Below are 8,297 nucleotides of genomic sequence, written 5' to 3'. Positions count from 1 at the left end.
AAGGGCATAAAACAAATACTTGTTACTCAATAATGGAGAATATGTTGGGGTTTTGGAGATGCTTTGTCTTCTTTATTTCAGTTTTTCTCTTGTACTCCTCTTCACACACGCAAGGCTCCTTCCATGGCAAGCTGTATGTAAGGTGTCACCGTTGTCAATGGCTACTTCCCGTCCTCTCAGTGAAAATGGTCCAAATGCTCTGTCACAGCACGGCTAATCATCTGTTGGTTCTCGATCATGTCAGAATAGAATCCCTTGATTCTTTTGCGTCTGTCACTATGCCCAACAATCGCGAGTTTGAATCTTTTCACAGCCATTCAATCCTTGAATCCTACTCGGAATACCACAGACAAGGTTTAGACTTTCCGGATTCTCATGAATGCCGCCATCAATTCTAGCTTATACCACGAAGATTCTGATTAAGAAATCTAAGAGATACTCATTCAATCTGATGTAGAACGGAGGTGGTTATCAGGCACACGTTCATGGATTGAGGAGGGTGATGAGTGTCACGGATCATCACCTTCTTCATAGTGAAGCGCGAATGAACATCTTAGATAGGAACAAGCGTGTTTGAATGGAAAACAGAGATAATTGCATTAATTCATCAAGACGCTGCAGAGCTCCTCACCCCCAACAATGGAGTTTAGAGACTCATGCCGTCAAAGAGTACAAAGTTTAGATCTAAAAATGTCATGAGGTACAAAATAAATCTCTAAAAGTCGTTTAAATACTAAACTAGTAACCTAGGTTTACAGAAAATGAGTAAACTATGATAGATAGCGTAGAAATCCACTTCTGGGGCCCACTTGGTGTGTGCTGGGGCTGAGATTTAAGCTTCTCACGTGCCTGGGCTGTTTTGGGCGTTCAACGCCAGGTTGTAACCTGTTTCTGGCATTGAACTCTAACTTGTAACTTGTTTCTGGCGCTGGACGCCAGACTGCAACATGGAACTGGCGTTGAACGCCAGTTTACGTCATCTATCCTTGATCAAAGTATGGACTATTATATATTGCTGGAAAGCCCTGGATGTCTACTTTCTAACGCAATTGAGAGCGCACCATTTGGAGTTCTATAGCTCTAGAAAATCCACTTTGCGTGTAGGGAGGTCAGAATCCAACAGCATCAGCAGTTCTTTTTCAGCCTGAATCAGATTTTTGCTCAGCTCCCTCAATTTCAGCCAGAAAATACCTGAAATTACCGAAAAATACACAAACTCATAGTAAAGTCCAGAAATGTGATTTTTAATTAAAAACTAATAAAAATATACTAAAAACCAACTAAATCATACTAAAAACTAAGTAAAAACAATGCCAAAAAGCGTATAAATTATCCGTTCATCAACAACATATATTTAAGAACATCAAACTTAGAAATTACATAAATATTCCTAGGAATTAAATAGTACTTAAGTTTTAAACAAGAAAAATATAAAGCTAAATAAAGTTTCTCAATTGGAGAATAACGGCTCTCAACATCATTTAGCACACGACTTATGTAATAAATCACTCTTTCGTTGCCATTCTCATCTTCTTGAGCCAGCATTCCACCAATTATTACTTCAGAAGCTGACACGTAAAGTTTTAGAGGTGCTTCGTACCTTGGAGGTGTCATAATAGGAGAATTAGTCAAATACTGCTTGATGTTGTCAAAAGCTTCTTGGTGCTCTGTTTTCCATTGGAACTCTTTCTCTTTTTTAGCATTTGATTTGACAACCACATCGTCAACATAAATTTTCATAAAATTTCTAATAAAGTCATGAAAAATTTTATTCATCGCCCTTTGATAAGTTGTACCAGCATTTTTGAGCACAAATGGCATCAAACCCATTCAAAAGTTCCTAAAGCACCTGGACACCTAAATGCAGTTTTTGACACATCTTCTTCAGCTATGTATATTTGATTATAACCTAAATATCCATCCATAAAAATTAACATTTCATGACCAGCAATAGAATCTATCAACATATCAACTATAGGCATTGGATATTCATCTTTTGGTGTTGCAGAATTTAAATCTCTAAAATCAATGCAAACTCTTAATTTTCCATTCTTTTTCATGACAGGAACAATATTAGAAATCCAGTTGACATACCTTACTGTTCTTATAAACTTAGCCTTAAGAAGTTTTTCAATCTCTTCTTTAATCTTCTGCACGACTTCAGGAGCAAATCTCCTTGGTGGCTGCTTGACAGGTTCGACATTGGCTTTTAATGGCAATTGATTTTCTACTAATTCACGACTCAAGCCTGGCATCTCTACATAATCCCATGCAAAATAGTTGCAATATTCCTTCAAAATCTCCACCATTTCTTTTTTGAAATCATCAGTCAATATTTTGCTCACATATGTTAGTCTAGGATAATCACCGTTACCAATATCTACTTCCTCCAAAGAATCCTGCACCTCAACCTTTTTTACAGTGTCAGTGTTATTTTTTTTAAAACCTAAAGGGCCATCATCATGTATACAATCATAAGGTACACTGTCAATGCACCCTTCTCTGTCTGCCATATAAGCTAATAGCCAAGCCAGTTGGCTCGTTAAACTCATCATCTAAGTTTCTCCTGAGGCCGTATCCGTCCCGCCTTAGGGACCACAATAAAACCATGCATATCTATTTTGCACATCTCAATACTTTCAGGATTAAATGCCTTGGTGTCATCCGTCAGTGGCTTGACTCCAGGATTATACATCATGAACTCCACAGGCATCTCATCATAGTAACATGTACTATTATCAGCAGGAACTTCTTCCACTCCTCCATCTTTATTCCAGAAATCAACTTTTGATGTAGAGTGGATGGAATAGCACCCATTCCATGAATCCAATCACGACCCAAAAGCAAGTTAAAACTAGCCTTAGAAGGAACAACAACAAATAGAGTTGGCCTATTGACAGAACCAACCTCAATTGATAGCAGAACCACACCTCTAACAGAAGAAGTCCTTCCATTAAAATCTGTTACCCCAATGCTACTTTTAATTAGATCTTTTTTAGTCTCTCCAAGCCTTCCCATCATTCTTTCAGGAATGAGATTGATAGCAGCTCCCTCGTCGACCAAAATCTTATTGACTATCCTTCCATCAACACGAGCCTTGATATGCAGTGGACGCAAGTGTTCCTTGTCATTTTTAGTAGGCTTCTCAAACAATCCTCCACCACACATATTGTTATCTAGCAATAAGCATTTGCTTCTAGGAAAGACATCATAACAATCATCTTCTAATGACTCTATTTCCCGGACTTGACTATACTCCCCAGGCAGTATTGACACCACAGCTATAGGTTGCTTAACACCAATTATTGCTTCTAAGCTGTCATCAAAACCCGTGTCAAAATTATCAGTAATTAAATCTTCATTCTTTTCTCCCTTGTTTTCAACCATTACCTTCTTTCCAGCAAGATTCTTCTTTATATTTTTATTGCATTTAGGGTGATTAGAAGAATTGCCTGTTTCTGCAGACTTGGCCATGGTTGGCAAAGGAGAAAAATCTACACCGTGTCCCTTGTATGGATCTAAAGGAACATACTCAGGTATATACTCTTTAGCTCGTTAGTTTTATTTTCTTTTTCAGCAATCTTCTTTCTCAACTCCGCCTTTTCCTTCTCTTTAACTTTGTACTTTTCAAATTCTTTTGCAGCTTCCTTGTCAAAAACAGCACTGCACTTTGGGCACTTAGCGATGGTGCTGTCAGATTCTTTAATTATCAACAAAAAATCTAAAAGATCCTCACCAGGACGAGGATAAACTGGCTTCTTGTCTCGCTAAAAATTCTCAGGTCTTTATTTTCATCTTGAGCACTAACCATTGTGGCGTCAATTTCTACCATGTTGACTGACAAATTGAATGGCTCAATATAATTTGAATCAACAGCAAATGGTTCATTGTCTATCTTCATAGTAGTTTTATCCTCAAACTTCAACCTTCCTTCTTCAATGGCTTTTTTTTTTTATCAAATCCCTAAAATGGATGCAATTATTAGTGCTGTGTGAAAATACCTTATGAAACTTACAAAATTTCTTATTCTTTATTTCATCAGCTGAAGGCATCTTTTTTCCTTCTGGTAAAATAAGCTGCTTATCTTTTAATAAAACCTCAAATATTTGATCTGCCTTGGAAATATCAAAAGAATAAGTCTTATTTTTAATTTTGGAATGAAAAAACTTTTTCTTTTCCTTTAACAGGCTTTAAAGATTTGCATACATAAGGAGGACCTCCACGTAATTCAGCAATATGAACTTCCTTCTCATCTGAATCACTACTATCAAAAAACCAATCAACATATGCAACCTTTTTAGAACCTTTTTAAAAATTTTCTTTTTCTTTCTTAATTTTCTCTATCTGTCTTACTCTCTCAGCTAATTGGAAAAGATCTAAAGTATGTTGATTAACAAGTTTCTTCCTAACTCCAAATTTTAACCCATTAGTAGCCATTTTTACAACTTCAAATTCTGAAATCGGAGTAAAACATTTATTTCTCATGTTTCTAAACTGTGCCAAATAAGTGTCAATAGATTCTCCCTCTGCACATCTGATAGAGAATAAATTCGTAAGACTAACTTTCAATTCACCTTGAAAAAACTGATCATGAAAATTTATTTCAAACTGCGCTCAAGAATGAACAGAATTTTGTAAGAACAACAACTAATCAACCGATTAATTAAGTAATTAATTTCCCAAGTTAGATTCCAAAAATTTAGAGTGAGAATTAGAGGATTTAAAGGTGATTTTTGGACTCAGTGGGTTTTTCTGAGTCAGAAAATGTGCTTTCTGTGAAAAACCGCAAAAAAACCGCGAACCTGCAGTTGAACCAGTTGAACCAGTTCAAGTCTACCTAGTACCGCACGAGAAAAAGAGAAAACCATCAAAAACCTTAGAAAAATATTAGAAATAGAAAATTGGGCGTTAATTTTAAAGGTTTGGCCCGAAGTTGGGCCAAACGGGCTAAAACCGCTAACGGGTTGGACCGGGCCCAAGTTGGGCCCAAGCCCAACATATAAAAGGTTCATTAATGAACCCATTTCCAGTACACACACACATAAACACCACACACCATGCTGAAATAGAAAGGGGAGAAGAGGAAGAAGAAGAAGATGATACTATTCACTTCAATATTCTTTTTGCGATATCTTGAGCTACAGAGCTCTGATCGCCGCACCGTTTGTGGATACGCGTTCCTTGTGAAGAGCTCTACAAAATCATATAAGAAACTGGAGAGATAAACACAAAATCCTTTCTATCTTCTCTCCAAAATTTCGGTTCTTAAGATTTGTGATTAAGTGAGTTTTTGTGATTTTGGATGTTTAGGTTTGCTCTAATCCTTGCTTAGCCTTGGATTTTTGCTATCAAATCTATTGGAAAAGGTAAGAGCCATTAAACCCTTGTGAAATTTCAAGTTTGATAAACCCTAGGTTGAATTATGGTGAATTATGTGTGTTATAGCTTGAAGTGGTGAGTAATTGAACTTGTTGGAGCTTATTGGTGATTGTTGGTGGCTTGGATTGTGATGGAAAAGCGTAGCTTGTACTCAACTTTGGTTTAAAGGCATATTGAGAATCAGCCAAGGTATGGTTTCGATTTTTTCTATGTAGTATATAATATTCATGGACACATAGGCTAGTGACCCATAGGATAGGTTTGAATTATAATGGTTGATGAATTGTTTGAATGTTGATGTATGATGATTTATGGTGGGGTGATGATTATTGAGACTAATTATGATGATTGATAATGTTAAGATATATGTGAAATTGATGTTAATGATATGGTTATGTGGTTTGAAAAGTTGAATGGGGATTCATTGTAGTATTGCATGATTGGTATTGATGGTTGGAGAATGGTGAAATGTGATGGAAAGATTTGGTAAATGGTGAATTTTGACCCAAGAGGGTAGTTTGTGTTGTAAATGAGAGGTTGGTGTTGTTTTGATTGGAGGTAGATTGAGGATTTTGGAATAGTTGGTAAATTGTGACTTTTGATAAAAGTTGGTTTTTGATGAACTTTGTTCGATCATAACTTATGCCTAGGTTTTCAAAATTTGATGAAATTTATTTAAAATTAAAAATCTTTGAAAACCCTTTAAATTGATATAAACTTTGAAAAATTTAGAATTTTGTAGAGGAAGTTATGATCATTCAAAGTTGGTGTTGAAAATCTGAAATTCTGCTAAGTTGCAGAATTTTATGATTTCTTAGGTGTGCGCACGCACAGCCTTGTGCGTACGCACAACCTTGCGAAAACCTTATTCTGTTCAGACACACACACCTGTGCGCACACACATCAATGGAGAATTGTGACTTGTGCGGACGCACCCACCCCTGTGCGCACGCACAAGTTGGGAAGAGAAGTCTGTTGGGGCGCTAGCACACCCTGTGCGAGTGAACAGACTTTATAAATTTTAGAATCTGTGCGTACGCACATCCCTGTGCGCACGTACACTTTTAAAATCTCCCTGGGCGTGCGCACGCACATACCCCTGTGTGGTTGCACACGCCTGGTTTCTCAAAATTTTATTTGTTTTTAGCTATTCTACCTTTCCAACAAGGTTGTAAGCTTCCTTAACATGATTTTGAGATTGTTGGGCTTGGTTTTGAGTATTAGAACATGGGATATAGCCTAAGGGTTTTAGTGGATGAATTTAAGACAAATTAGAAAACAGAGGTCTAGGTTTCTGGCATGCTGAGGATGATTCGGCGTTATGTGATGAATGGTTGAGGTATGCGATAAGAATTGAGGAACCATTGAGTTCGGAACTAAGATGTGAATTTACTGTGGTTGAGATGAGTCGGGGACTCTGGAATGAGATGATGGATCCATGTATATTAAAAATGTTTTTTCTGAAAAACACTGAAATAATGTTTTTATTGAGATTATGAGACGCTATGCGCGCGGCAGGGACGGTGGTTGGATCCCGCCTGTCGAGGTAGTGGAGGCAGCGTAAGGGCGGTGGTTCATCCCGCTTGCGTTGAGATGTGAGGTATGTAGCAAGAGTATCCCGCTCGCATCCCTTCGGATCTATAGAGCGTGCAGGCGCTGGTACCTGAACAGTGATCCGAGCACTATATCTCGGGGGTTCCCATATGAGAATTTCGAAGGGCGACGTCTCCATGGAGATGTGTCGGGTTGGCAGTTGAACCGACACTGTGATATCACAGCCAGTAGGGCAGGCATTCATCATATGCATTTTCTATCTTTTTGTATGCTTTGATTACTTGTAATGGCTTGCCTAATTGAATAACATGCCTAATTACTATTTGAATTATTTGCCTTATATGCTTCTACTTGTGTTTTACTTGCATTGTATATTATCTGTGCTTTCTACTAGGATTGAGGAGGTTCAGAAGGCGGTGGCGATGGGATCGCATGGAGGATCGGTTGGTAAAGGCTGTGGGACAGCGGTGTTTAGTTAAAGTAGAAATCCCTAAGATAGATTTCCCGGTTTATTTAAGTTAAGGTTGATAGAATTATGCTTATTTGTTTTAGAATGCTTTAAGTTTGAATCTTGTGAGGGATATGGAGCTTAGGATTGCCTTTGGCATCCCGGGGTCTTATATCCTACATCACTGGGTACTGTTACCATACTGAGAACCTTCGGTTCTCATACCATATTTCTGTTGCATTTTTCAGATGCAGGTCGCAACCTACCTCGGTGAGTTGCTTTGGATGGTGACAGAAGCGGAGGATCTTGGATTCTTTTGGAGTCTTTTTGGTTTAATTTGTTTATACATCTCTCCTTTTGTATTTTGTTTTGCCTTGAGGCTTACATTTGAGAGAACAAAGCTTGTATAAGCTGTTTTCACTGGATGGTTCTGTATACCTGTATATGGCTAACCGGCTTAAACTCCGTGAGCTGTGGCTAGTTTCCGATGATATTATATACTTATCTTTTGTTATATCTTATCTGTTTCTTGTGCCTTAAGCTAGTGGCTTTGTTATTACGTTTTGCGCTTTTCAAATCCAAAATTTGAGCTATATCTTTCATCAGACTTGTAGATTATACTAATCTTTCTAATATATATATATATATATATATATATATATATATATATATATATATTATGTATGAGCTTAGAACTATCGTAATCTCTGATTAACCTTTGCTTTACGACACGAGGTAAAGCTTAGGCTAATTAGGGTGTTACATTTAGTGGTATCAGAGCAGTTCGTCCTCGTGCTTCATTGCATACTTTATGTGTCTTTTTCTTTGATGCTATTAGGCTATCTATTTGATATTGCATAGCATGCTTGTTTATGAGTGCCTGTTTGGGATAATTGAAGCACTAGACTTTTGATAT

Source organism: Arachis ipaensis, chromosome B1 (genome assembly GCF_059453495.1).
Source record: "Arachis ipaensis isolate K30076 ecotype BB chromosome B1, ASM5945349v1, whole genome shotgun sequence".
Taxonomy (NCBI): domain Eukaryota; kingdom Viridiplantae; phylum Streptophyta; class Magnoliopsida; order Fabales; family Fabaceae; genus Arachis; species Arachis ipaensis.
The sequence above is the reverse complement of the archived record's forward strand: the minus strand, read 5'-3'. Positions refer to the sequence as shown.